Source organism: Calliopsis andreniformis, unplaced genomic scaffold (assembly GCF_051401765.1).
Source record: "Calliopsis andreniformis isolate RMS-2024a unplaced genomic scaffold, iyCalAndr_principal scaffold0030, whole genome shotgun sequence".
Lineage (NCBI taxonomy): Eukaryota > Metazoa > Arthropoda > Insecta > Hymenoptera > Andrenidae > Calliopsis > Calliopsis andreniformis.
In genome coordinates this window covers 2,172,988-2,187,131 of record NW_027480439.1, presented here as the reverse complement: position 1 = coordinate 2,187,131, position 14,144 = coordinate 2,172,988, and positions in this window count along the sequence as shown.

Here is a 14,144-nt window from a genome sequence, read left to right as displayed (position 1 = left end):
AGTCCTCTCTCCTCAAACCTCAATCCTGAATCCTCAATCCTGAATCCTCAAGCTTCAGACCTCAGTCCTCAACAATCAGTTGTCAATCCTCAATCCTCAATAGAAAATCATCAATTCACAGTTTTCAATACTCAAGACTCAATATGCAATCTTCAAATCTCTATCCACAAACGTCAATTCTCATCATTCAACACTCAACACTCAGTCCCCAATCCTGAATATTCAATTGTCAATCCCCAATCCTCAATCCACAATCCTCAACCTTCAATCCTCAATAATCAATCTTCAATCCTCTATCCTCAATACTCAATCCTCAATTCTTAATCCTCGATCGTCAATCTTCAATCCTCAATACTCAATCTTCAATCCTCAATCCTCAATTCTCAATCCTCAATCCGCATTCTTCAATCCTCAATACCCAATCCTCAACCTTCAACCCTCAATCCTCAATCCTGAATTCTCAATCCTCAATCCTCAGTCCTCAGTCCTCAAACCTCAATCCTCAACCCTCAGCCCTCATCCTCAATCCTCAATCCTCAATCCTCAATTCTCAATCTTCAATCCTCAATACTCAATCTTCAATCCTCAATGCTCAGTCCTCAAATTTCAATTCTGAATCCTCAATCCGGAACCCTCAATCTTCAGCCCTCAGTCCTCAACAATCGGTTGTGAATCCTCAATCCTCAATAGAATATACTCAATTCACAGTTTTCAATACTCAATACTCAATCTGCAATCTTCAAATCTCTATCCACAAACATCAATTCTCATCACTCAACCCTCAACACTCAGTCCTCAATGGTCAACCCTCAATCCTCAATTCTCAATCTTCAATCCTCAATACTGAACCTTGAATCCTCAATCCTCAATCCTCAGTCCTTAATCATCAATCCTCACTCTTAATCTTCAATCCTCAGTACTCAATCTTCAATCCTCAATCCTCAATCCTCACTCATCAATCCTCAATCTTCAATCCTCAATACTCAACCTTCAATCCTCAATCCTCAATCCTCAATTCTCAATCCTCAATCCTCAATCTTAATCTTCAATCCTCAGTACTCAATCTTCAATCCGCAATCCTCAATCCTCAATCCTCAATCCTCAATCTTCAATCCTCAATACTCAATATTCAATCCTCAATCCTCAATCCTCAATCCTCAATCCTCAATCCTCAATCCTCAATCGTCAATCTTCTATCCTCAATACTCAATCTTCAATCCTCAATCCGCTGTCCTCAATCCTCAATCCTCATTCGTCAATCCTCAATACCCAATCCTCAATCTTCAATTCTCAATCCTCAATTCTCAATTCTCAATCCTCAATCCTCAGACCTCAGACATCAATATTCAACACTCAGTCCTCGTCCTCAATCCACAACCCTCAATCCTCAACCCTCAATCTTTAAACATCAATATTCAATCTTCAATCCTCAATCCTCGATCCTCAATCCTCAATCTTCACTCCTCAAACCTCAATCCTCAACCCTCAATGTTCAAACCTCAATACCCAATCCTCAGTCTTCAATCCTCAATCCTCCGTCCTCAATCCTCAATCCTCAACCCTCAATCCTCAGACCTCAAACATCAATCCTGAATCCTCAATCCTGAATCCTCAATCTTCAGCCCTCAGTCCTCAACAATCAGTGGTCCATCCTCAATCCTCAATAGAATATCATGATTTCACAGTTTTCAATACTCAATACTCAACCTGCAATCTTCAAATCTCTATCCACAAACATCAATCCTCGTCACTCAACCCTCAACACTCAGTCCCCAATCCTCAATATTCAAGCCTCAATCCTCAATCCTCAATCCACAATCCTCAACCTTCAATCCTCAATACTCAATCTTCAATCCTCAATCCTCAATCCTCAAACCTCAGTTCGCAATCCTCAATAGTCAATCTTCAATCCTCAATACTCAATATTCTATCCTCAATCCTCAATCCTCAATCCTCAATCCTCATTCTTCGATCCTCAATACCCAATCCTCAATCTTCAATCCTCAATACCCAATCCTCAATCTTCAATCCTCAATCCTCAATCCTCAATTCTCAATCCTCAAACCTCAATCCTCAGACCTCAATCATAAATATTCAACCCTCAGTCCTCGTCCTCAATCCACAACCCTCAATCCTCAATCTTCAATCCTCAATGCTCAGTCCTCAAATATCAATTCTGAATCCTCAATCAGGAACCCTCAATCTTAAACCCTCAGTCCTCAACAATCAGTTGTCAATCCTCAATCCTCAATAGAATATACTCAATTCACAGTTTTCAATACTCAATACTCAATCTGCAATCTTCAAATCTCTATCCACAAAATCAATCCTCATCATTCAACTCTCAACACTCAGTCCCCAATCCTCAATATTCAATCCTCAATCCTCAATCCTCAATCCACAATCCTCAACCTTCAACCCTCAATACTCAATCTTCAATCCTGAATCCTCAATACTCATTCCTCAATGCTCAATCCACGATCGTCAATCTTGAATCCTCAATACTCAATCTTCAATCCTCCATCCTCAATCCTTAATCCTCAATCCTCATTCTTCAATCCTCAATACCCAATCCTCAATCTTCAACCCTGAACCCTCAATCCTCAATTCTCAATCCTCAATCCTCAGTCCTCAGTCCTCAAACCTCAATCCTCAACCCTCAATCCTCAATCCTCAATCCTCAATGTTCAATCCGCAATACCCAATCCTCAATCTTCAATCCTCAACACCCAACCCTCAATCTTCAATCCTCAAACCTCAATCCTCAATTCTCAATCCTCAATCCTCAATCCTCAGACCTCAAACATCAATACTCAACCCTCAGTCCTCGTCCTCAATCCACAACCCTCAATCCTCGATGCTCAATCCTCAATTCTCAATCCTCAATCCTCAATCCTCAGTCCTCTCTCCTCAAACCTCAATCCTGAATCCTCAATCCTGAATCCTCAAGCTTCAGACCTCAGTCCTCAACAATCAGTTGTCAATCCTCAATCCTCAATAGAAAATCATCAATTCACAGTTTTCAATACTCAAGACTCAATATGCAATCTTCAAATCTCTATCCACAAACGTCAATTCTCATCATTCAACACTCAACACTCAGTCCTCAATGGTCAACCCTCAATCCTCAATTCTCAATCTTCAATCCTCAATACTGAACCTTGAATCCTCAATCCTCAATCCTCAGTCCTTAATCATCAATCCTCACTCTTAATCTTCAATCCTCAGTACTCAATCTTCAATCCTCAATCCTCAATCCTCACTCATCAATCCTCAATCTTCAATCCTCAATACTCAACCTTCAATCCTCAATCCTCAATCCTCAATTCTCAATCCTCAATCCTCAATCTTAATCTTCAATCCTCAGTACTCAATCTTCAATCCGCAATCCTCAATCCTCAATCCTCAATCCTCAATCTTCAATCCTCAATACTCAATCTTCAATCCTCAATCCTCAATCCTCAATCCTCAATCCTCAATCCTCAATCCTCAATCGTCAATCTTCTATCCTCAATACTCAATCTTCAATCCTCAATCCGCTGTCCTCAATCCTCAATCCTCATTCGTCAATCCTCAATACCCAATCCTCAATCTTCAATTCTCAATCCTCAATTCTCAATTCTCAATCCTCAATCCTCAGACCTCAGACATCAATATTCAACACTCAGTCCTCGTCCTCAATCCACAACCCTCAATCCTCAACCCTCAATCTTTAAACATCAATATTCAATCTTCAATCCTCAATCCTCGATCCTCAATCCTCAATCTTCACTCCTCAAACCTCAATCCTCAATCCTCAATGTTCAAACCTCAATACCCAATCCTCAGTCTTCAATCCTCAATCCTCCGTCCTCAATCCTCAATCCTCAATCCTCAATCCTCAGACCTCAAACATCAATCCTGAATCCTCAATCCTGAATCCTCAATCTTCAGCCCTCAGTCCTCAACAATCAGTGGTCCATCCTCAATCCTCAATAGAATATCATGATTTCACAGTTTTCAATACTCAATACTCAACCTGCAATCTTCAAATCTCTATCCACAAACATCAATCCTCGTCACTCAACCCTCAACACTCAGTCCCCAATCCTCAATATTCAAGCCTCAATCCTCAATCCTCAATCCACAATCCTCAACCTTCAATCCTCAATACTCAATCTTCAATCCTCAATCCTCAATCCTCAAACCTCAGTTCGCAATCCTCAATAGTCAATCTTCAATCCTCAATACTCAATATTCTATCCTCAATCCTCAATCCTCAATCCTCAATCCTCATTCTTCGATCCTCAATACCCAATCCTCAATCTTCAATCCTCAATACCCAATCCTCAATCTTCAATCCTCAATCCTCAATCCTCAATTCTCAATCCTCAAACCTCAATCCTCAGACCTCACTCATAAATATTCAACCCTCAGTCCTCGTCCTCAATCCACAAACCTCAATCCTCAATCTTCAATCCTCAATGCTCAGTCCTCAAATATCAATTCTGAATCCTCAATCAGGAACCCTCAATCTTAAACCCTCAGTCCTCAACAATCAGTTGTCAATCCTCAATCCTCAATAGAATATACTCAATTCACAGTTTTCAATACTCAATACTCAATCTGCAATCTTCAAATCTCTATCCACAAAATCAATCCTCTTCATTCAACTCTCAACACTCAGTCCCCAATCCTCAATATTCAATCCTCAATCCTCAATCCTCAATCCACAATCCTCAACCTTCAACCCTCAATACTCAATCTTCAATCCTGAATCCTGAATACTCATTCCTCAATGCTCAATCCACGATCGTCAATCTTCAATCCTCAATCCTCAATCCTCAATCCTCAATCCTCATTCCTCAATCCTCAATACCCAATCCTCAATCTTCAACCCTCAATCCTCAATCCTCAATTCTCAAGCCTCAATCCTCAGACCTCAATCCTCAAACCTCAATCCTCAACCCTCATCCTGAATCCTGAATCCTCAATCCTCAATCCTCAATTCTCAATCCTCAATCCTCTGTCCTTAGTTCTCAAACATTAATCCTCAACCCTCAGCCCTCATCCTCAATCCTCAATCCTCAATCCTCAATCCTCAATCTTCAATCCTCAATACTCAATCTTCAATCCTCAATCCTCAGTCCTCAAACCTCAATTCTGAATCCTCAATCCTGAATCCTCAATCTTCAGCCCTCAGTCCTCAACATTCAGCTGTCAATCCTCAATCCTCAATAGAATATCCTCAATTCACAGTTTTCAATACTCAATACTCAATCTGCAATCTTCAAATCTCTATCCAGAAACATAAATTCTCATCACTCAACCCTCAACACTCAGTACTCAATGTTCAATCCTCATCCTCAATTCTGAATCTTCAATCCTCAATACTGAATCTTCAACTCGCAATCCTCAACCCCAATCCTCAATCCTCAATCCTCAATCCTCAATCTTCAATCCTCAATCCCCAACCCTCAATCCTCAATTCGCAATCCTCAATAGTCGATCTTCAATCCACAATACTCAATATTCAGTCCTCAATCCTCAATCCTCAATCCTCAATCATCATTCTTCAATACTCAATACCCTATCCTCAATCTTCGATCCTCAATCCTCAATCCTCAATACCCAATCCTCAATCTTCAATTCTCAATCCTCAATCCTCAATCCTCAATCCTCAATCCTCAATACCCAATCCTCAATCTTCAATCCTCAATACCCAATCCTCAATCTTCAATCCTCAATCCTCAATCCTCAATTCTCAATCCTCAAACCTCAATCCTCAGACCTCAATCATAAATATTCAACCCTCAGTCCTCGTCCTCAATCCACAAACCTCAATCCTCAATCTTCAATCCTCAATGCTCAGTCCTCAAATATCAATTCTGAATCCTCAATCAGGAACCCTCAATCTTAAACCCTCAGTCCTCAACAATCAGTTGTCAATCCTCAATCCTCAATAGAATATACTCAATTCACAGTTTTCAATACTCAATACTCAATCTGCAATCTTCAAATCTCTATCCACAAAATCAATCCTCTTCATTCAACTCTCAACACTCAGTCCCCAATCCTCAATATTCAATCCTCAATCCTCAATCCTCAATCCACAATCCTCAACCTTCAACCCTCAATACTCAATCTTCAATCCTGAATCCTCAATACTCATTCCTCAATGCTCAATCCACGATCGTCAATCTTGAATCCTCAATACTCAATCTTCAATCCTCCATCCTCAATCCTTAATCCTCAATCCTCATTCTTCAATCCTCAATACCCAATCCTCAATCTTCAACCCTGAACCCTCAATCCTCAATTCTCAATCCTCAATCCTCAGTCCTCAGTCCTCAAACCTCAATCCTCAACCCTCAGCCCTCATCCTCAATCCTCAATCCTCAATCCTCAATTATCAATCTTCAATCCTGAATACTCAATCTTCAATCCTCAATGCTCAGTCCTCAAATTTCAATTCTGAATCCTCAATCCGGAACCCTCAATCTTCAGCCCTCAGTCCTCAACAATCAGTTGTCAATCCTCAATCCTCAATAGAATATACTCAATTCACAGTTTTAGATACTCAATACTCAATCTGCAATCTTCAAATCTCTATCCACAAACATCAATTCACATCACTCAACCCTCAACACCCAGTCCTCAATGTTCAATCCTCAATCCTCAATTCTCAACCTTCAATCCTCAATACTGAACCTTCAATCCTCAATCCTCCAATCTCAGTCCTCAATCCTCAATCCTCAATCTTAATCTTCAATCCTCAGTACTCAATCTTCAATCCTCAATCCTCAATCTTCAATCCTCAATCCTCAATCCTCAATCCTCAATCCTCAATCCTCAATCCTCAGACCTCAGGCGTCAACACTCAACCCTCAGTCCTCGTTCTCAGTCCACAACCCTCAATCCTCAATCCTCAATCTTCATTCATCAATATTCAACCTTCAATCCTCAATCCTCAATCCTGAATCATCAATCCTCAATCCTCAATGTTCAATCCTCAACAGCCAATCCTCAGTCTTCAATCCTCAGTCCTCAATCCTCAATTCTCAATCCTCAATCCTCATTCCTCAGTCCTCTCTCCTCAAACCTCAATCCTGAATCCTCAATCCTGAATCCACAAGCTTCAGCCCTCAGTCCTCAACAATCAGTTGTCAATCCTCAATCCTCAATAGAATATCCTCAATTCACAGTTTTCAATACTCAATACTCAATCTGCAATCTTCAAATCTCTATCCAGAAACATAAATTCTCATCACTCAACCCTCAACACTCAGTATTCAATGTTCAATCCTCATCCTCAATTCTGAATCTTCAATCCTCAATACTGAATCTTCAATTCGCAATCCTCAATCCCCAATCCTGAATCCTCAATGCTCAATCCTCCATCGTCAATCTTCAATCCTCAATCCTCAATCCTCAATCCTCAATCCTCATTCCTCAATCCTCAATACCCAATCCTCAATCTTCAACCCTCAATCCTCAATCCTCAATTCTCAAGCCTCAATCCTCAGACCTCAATCCTCAAACCTCAATCCTCAACCCTCATCCTGAATCCTGAATCCTCAATCCTCAATCCTCAATTCTCAATCCTCAATCCTCTGTCCTTAGTTCTCAAACATTAATCCTCAACCCTCAGCCCTCATCCTCAATCCTCAATCCTCAATCCTCAATCCTCAATCTTCAATCCTCAATACTCAATCTTCAATCCTCAATCCTCAGTCCTCAAACCTCAATTCTGAATCCTCAATCCTGAATCCTCAATCTTCAGCCCTCAGTCCTCAACATTCAGCTGTCAATCCTCAATCCTCAATAGAATATCCTCAATTCACAGTTTTCAATACTCAATACTCAATCTGCAATCTTCAAATCTCTATCCAGAAACATAAATTCTCATCACTCAACCCTCAACACTCAGTACTCAATGTTCAATCCTCATCCTCAATTCTGAATCTTCAATCCTCAATACTGAATCTTCAACTCGCAATCCTCAACCCCAATCCTCAATCCTCAATCCTCAATCCTCAATCTTCAATCCTCAATCCCCAACCCTCAATCCTCAATTCGCAATCCTCAATAGTCGATCTTCAATCCACAATACTCAATATTCAGTCCTCAATCCTCAATCCTCAATCCTCAATCATCATTCTTCAATACTCAATACCCTATCCTCAATCTTCGATCCTCAATCCTCAATCCTCAATACCCAATCCTCAATCTTCAATTCTCAATCCTCAATCCTCAATCCTCAATCCTCAATCCTCAATCCTCAATCCTCAATCTTCAATCCTCAATACTCAATCTTCAATCCTCAATCCTCAATCCTCAATCCTCAATCCTCAATCGTCAATATTCAATCCTCAATACTCAATATTCAATCCTCAATGCTCAATACTCAATCCCCAATCCTCATTCTTCAATCCTCATTCTTCAATCCTCAATACCCATTCCTCAATCTTCAATCCTCAATCCTCAATCCTCAGTTCGCAATCCTCAATCCTCAATCCTCAGACATCAGGCATCAACACTCAACCCTCATTCCTCGTTCTCAATCCACAACCCTCAATCCTCAATCCTCAATCTTCATTCATCAATATTCAACCTTCAATCCTCAATCCTCAATCCTCAATCCTCAATCCTCAATCCTCAAAGTTCAATCCTCAACAGCCAATCCTCAATCTTCAATCCTCAATCCTCAATCCTCAATCATCATTCTTCAATCCTCAATACCCTATCCTCAATCTTCAATCCTCAATCCTCGATCCTCAATACCCAATCCTCAATCTTCAATCCTCAATCCTCAATCCTCAATTCTCAATCCTCAATCCTCAATTCTCAATCCTCAATCCTCAATCCTCAATTCTCAATCCTCAATCCTCAATCCTCAGTCCTCTCTCCTCAAACCTCAATCCTGAATCCTCAATCCCGAATCCTCAAGCTTCAGCCCTCAGTCCTCAACAATCAGTTGTCAATCCTCAATCCTCAATAGAATATCATCAATTTACAGTTTTCAATACTCAATACTCAATCTGCAATCTTCAAATCTCTATCCACAATCATCAATTCTCATCATTCAACCCGCAACACTCAGTCCCCAATCCTCAATATTCAATCCTCAATACTCAATCCTCAATCCACAATCCTCAACCTTCAATCCTCAATACTCAATCTTCAATCCTGAATCCTCAATACTCAATCCTCAATGCTCAACCCTCGATCGTCAATCTTCAATCCTCAATACTCAATCCTCAATCCTCAATCCTCAATCCTCAATCCTCAATCCTCAATCCTCATTCTTCAATCCTCAATCCTCAATCCTCAATCCTCAATCCTCAATCTTCTATCCTTAACAGTCGATCTTCAATCCTCAATACTCAATATTCAATCCTCAAGCCTAAATCCTCAATCCTCAATCATCATTCTTCAATCCTCAATACCCTATCCTCAATCTTCAATCCTCAATCCTCGATCCTCAATACCCAATCCTCAATCTTCAATCCTCAATCCTCAATCCTCAATTCTCAATCCTCAATCCTCAATCCTCAATTCTCAATCCTCAATCCTCATTCCTCAGTCCTCTCTCCTCAAACCTCAATCCTGAATCCTGAATCCTGAATCCTCAAGCTTCAGCCCTCAGTCCTCAACAATCAGTTATCAATCCTCAATCCTCAATAGAATATCCTCAATTCACAGTTTTCAATACTCAATACTCAATCTGCAATCTTCAAATCTCTATCTAGAAACATAAATTCTCATCACTCAACCCTCAACACTCAGTATTCAATGTTCAATCCTCATCCTCAATTCTGAATCTTCAACCCTCAATCCTCAATCCTCAATTCTCAATCCTCAATCCTCAGACCTCAGTCCTCAAACCTCAATCCTCAACCCTCAACCCTCATCCTGAATCCTCAAACCTCAATCCTCAATTCTCAATCCTCAATCCTCTGTCCTTAGTCCTCAAACCTTAATCCTCAACCCTCAGCCCTCATCCTCAATCCTCAATCCTCAATCTTCATTCATCAATATTCAACCTTCAATCCTCAATCCTCAATCCTCAATCCTCAATCCTCACTCCTCAAAGTTCAATCCTCAACAGCCAATCCTCAATCTTCAATCCTCAATCCTCAATCCTCAATTCTCAATCCTCAATCCTCAATCCTCAGTCCTCCCTCCTCAAACCTCAATCCTGAATCCACAATCCTGAATCCTCAATCTTCAGCACTCAGTCCTCAACAATCAGTGGTCCATCCTCAATCCTCAATAGAATATCATGATTCCACAGTTTTCAAGTCTCAATACTCAACCTGCAATCTTCAAATCTCTATCCACAAACAGCAATTCTCATCACTCAACCCTCAACACTCAGTCCCCAATCCTCAATATTCAAGCCTCAATCCTCAATCCTCAATCCTCAATCCTCAACCTTCAATCCTCAATACTGAATCTTCTATCCTCAATCCCCAACACTCAATCCTCAATTCGCAATCCTCAATAGTCGATCTTCAATCCTCAATACTCAATATTCAATCCTCAATCCTCAATCCTCAATCCTCAATCCTCAATCCTCAATCTTCAATCCTCAATCCTCAATCCTCAATCCTCAATCCTCAATCCTCAATCCTCAATCTTCAATCCTCAATACTCAATCTTCAATCCTCAATCCTCAATCCTCAATCCTCAATCCTCAATCTTCAATCCTCAATACTCAATCTTCAATCCTCAATCCTCAATCCTCAATCCTCAATCCTCAATCCTCAATCCTCAATCGTCAACCTTCAAGCCTCAATACTCAATCTTCAATCCTCAATCCGCTGTCCTCAATACACAATCCTCATTCGTCAATCCTAAATCCTCAATCCTCAATTCTCAATCCTCAATCCTCAGTCCTCAGACCTCAATCATAAATATTCAACCCTCAGTCCTCGCCCTCAATCCACAACCCTCAATCCTCAATCCTCAATCCTCAATCCTCAATCTTCAATCCTAAATCCTCAATCCTCAATCCTCAATCCTCAATCCTCAATCCTCAATCCTCAATCTTCAATCCTCAACACTCAATCTTCAATCCTTAATCCTCAATCCTCAATACTCAATCCTCAATCCTCAATCCTCAATATTCAATCCTCAATGCTCAATATTCAATCCTCAATGCTCAATACTCAATCCCCAATCCTCATTCTTCAATCCTCATTCTTCAATCCTCAATACCCAATCCTCAATCTTCAATCCTCAATCCTCAATCATCAGTTCGCAATCCTCAATCCTCAATCCTCAGACCTCAGGCATCAACACTCAACCCTCTGTCCTCGTTCTCAATCCACAACCCTCAATCCTCAATCCTCAATCTTCATTCATCAAAATTCAACCTTCAATCCTCAATCCTCAATCCTCAATCCTCAATCCTCAATGGTCAATCCTCAATACCCGATCCTCAGTCTTCAATCCTCAACCCTCAATCCTCAATCCTCAATCGTCAATCCTCAATCCTCAATCCTCAGTCGTCAAACCTCAATCCTGAATCCTCAATCCTGAATCCTCAATCTTCAGCCCTCAGTCCTCAACAATCAGTTGTCAATCCTCAATCCTCAATAGAATATCATCAATTCACAGTTTTCAATACTCAATACTCAATCTGCAATCTTCAAATCTCTATCCACAAACGTCAATCCTCATCATTCAACCCTCAACACTCAGTCCCCAATCCTGAATATTCAATTGTCAATCCTCAATCCTCAATCCACAATCCTCAACCTTCAATCCTCAATACTCAATCTTCAGTCCTCAATCCTCAATACTCAATCCTCAATTCTCAATCCTCGACCGTCAATCTTCAATCCTCAATACTCAATCTTCAATCCTCAATGCTCAGTCCTCAATCCTCAATCCTCATTCTTCAATCCTCAATGCCCAATCCTCAACCTTCAACCCTCAATCCTCAATCCTCAATTCTCAATCCTCAATCCTCAGTCCTCAGTCCTCAAACCTCAATCCTCAACCCACAGCCCTCATCCTCAGTCCTCAATCCTCAATCCTCAATTCTCAATCTTCAATCCTCAATACTCAATTTCAATCCTCAATGCTCAGTCCTCAAATTCCAATTCTGAATCCTCAATCCGGAACCCTCAATCTTCAGCCCTCAGTCTTCAACAATCGGTTGTCAATCCTCAATCCTCAATAGAATATACTCAATTCACAGTTTTCAATACTCAATACTCAATCTGCAATCTTCAAATCTCTATCCACAAACATCAATTCTCATCACTGAACCCTCAACGCTCAGTCCTCAATGTTCAACCCTCAATCCTCAATTCTCAATCTTCAATCCTCAATACTGAACCTTGAATCCTCAATCCTCAATCCTCAGTCCTCAAGCCTCAATCCTCACTCTTAATCTTCAATCCTCAGTACTCAATCTTCAATCCTCAATCCTCAATCCTCAATCCTCAATCCTCAATCTTCAATCCTCAATACACAATCTTCAATCCTCAATCCTCAATCCTCAATCCTCAATCCTCAATCCTCAATTTTAACCTTCAATCCTCAGTACTCAATCTTCAATCCTCAATCCTCAATCTTCAATCCTCAATACTCAATCTTCAATCTTGAATCCTCAATACTCAATCTTCAATCCTCAATCCGCTGTCCTCAATCCTCAATCCTCATTCGTCAATCCTCAATACTCAATCCTCAATCTTCAATCCTCAATCCTCAATTCTCAATCTTCAATCCTCAATACTGAACCTTCAATCCTCAATCCTCCATCCTCAGTCTTCAATCCTCAATCCTGAATATTAATCTTCAATCCTTAGTACTCAATCTTAATTTTCAATCCTCATTACTCAATCTTCAATTCTCAATCCTCAATCCTCAATCCTCAATCCTCAATCTTCAATCCTCAATACTCAATCTTCAATCCTCTATCCTCAATCCTCAATCCTCAATCCTCAATCCTCAACCCTCGATCGTCAATCTTCAATCCTCAATACTCAATCTTCAATCCTCAATCCGCTGTCCTCAATCCTCAATCCTCATTCGTCAATCCTCAATACCCAACCCTCAATCTTCAATCCTCAATCCTCAATTCTCAATTCTCAATCCTCAATCCTCAGACCTCAGACATCAATATTCAACACTCAGTCCTCGTCCTCAATCCACAACTCTCAATCCTCAACCCTCAATGTTTAATCATCAATATTCAATCTTCAATCCTCAGTCCTCGATTCTCAATCCTCAATCCTCAATCCTCAATACCCAATCCTCAATCTTCAATCCTCAATCCTCAATCCTCAATCCTCAATACCCTATCCTCAATCTTCAATCCTCAATCCTCAATCCTCAATACCCAATCCTCAATCTTCAATCCTCAATCCTCAATCCTCAATTCTCAATCCTCAATCCTCAGTCCTCATACCTCAATCATAAATATTCAACCCTCAGTCCTAGTCCTCAATCCACAACCCTCAAGCTTCAGCCCTCAGTCCTCAACAATCAGTTGTTTATCCTCAATCCTCAATAGAATATCACCAATTTACAGTTTTCAATACTCAATACTCAATCTGCAATCTTCAAATCTCTATCCACAAACATCAATTCTCATCATTCAACCCTCAACACTCAGTCCCCAATCCTCAATATTCAATCCTCAATCCTCAATCCTCAATCCACAATCCTCAACCTTCAATCCTCAATACTCAATCTTCAATCCTCAATCCTCAATACTCAATCCTCAATGCTCAATCCTCGATCGTCAATCTTCAATCCTCAATCCTCAATCCTCAATCCTCAATCCTCAATCTTCAATCCTCAATACACAATCTTCAATCCTCAATCCTCAATCCTCAATCCTCAATCCTCAATCCTCAATCCTCAATCCTCAATGCTCAGTCCTCAAATTCCAATTCTGAATCCTCAATCCGGAACCCTCAATCTTCAGCCCTCAGTCTTCAACAATCGGTTGTCAATCCTCAATCCTCAATAGAATATACTCAATTCACAGTTTTCAATACTCAATACTCAATCTGCAATCTTCAAATCTCTATCCACAAACATCAATTCTCATCACTGAACCCTCAACACTCAGTCCTCAATGTTCAACCCTCAATCCTCAATTCTCAATCTTCAATCCTCAATACTGAACCTTGAATCCTCAA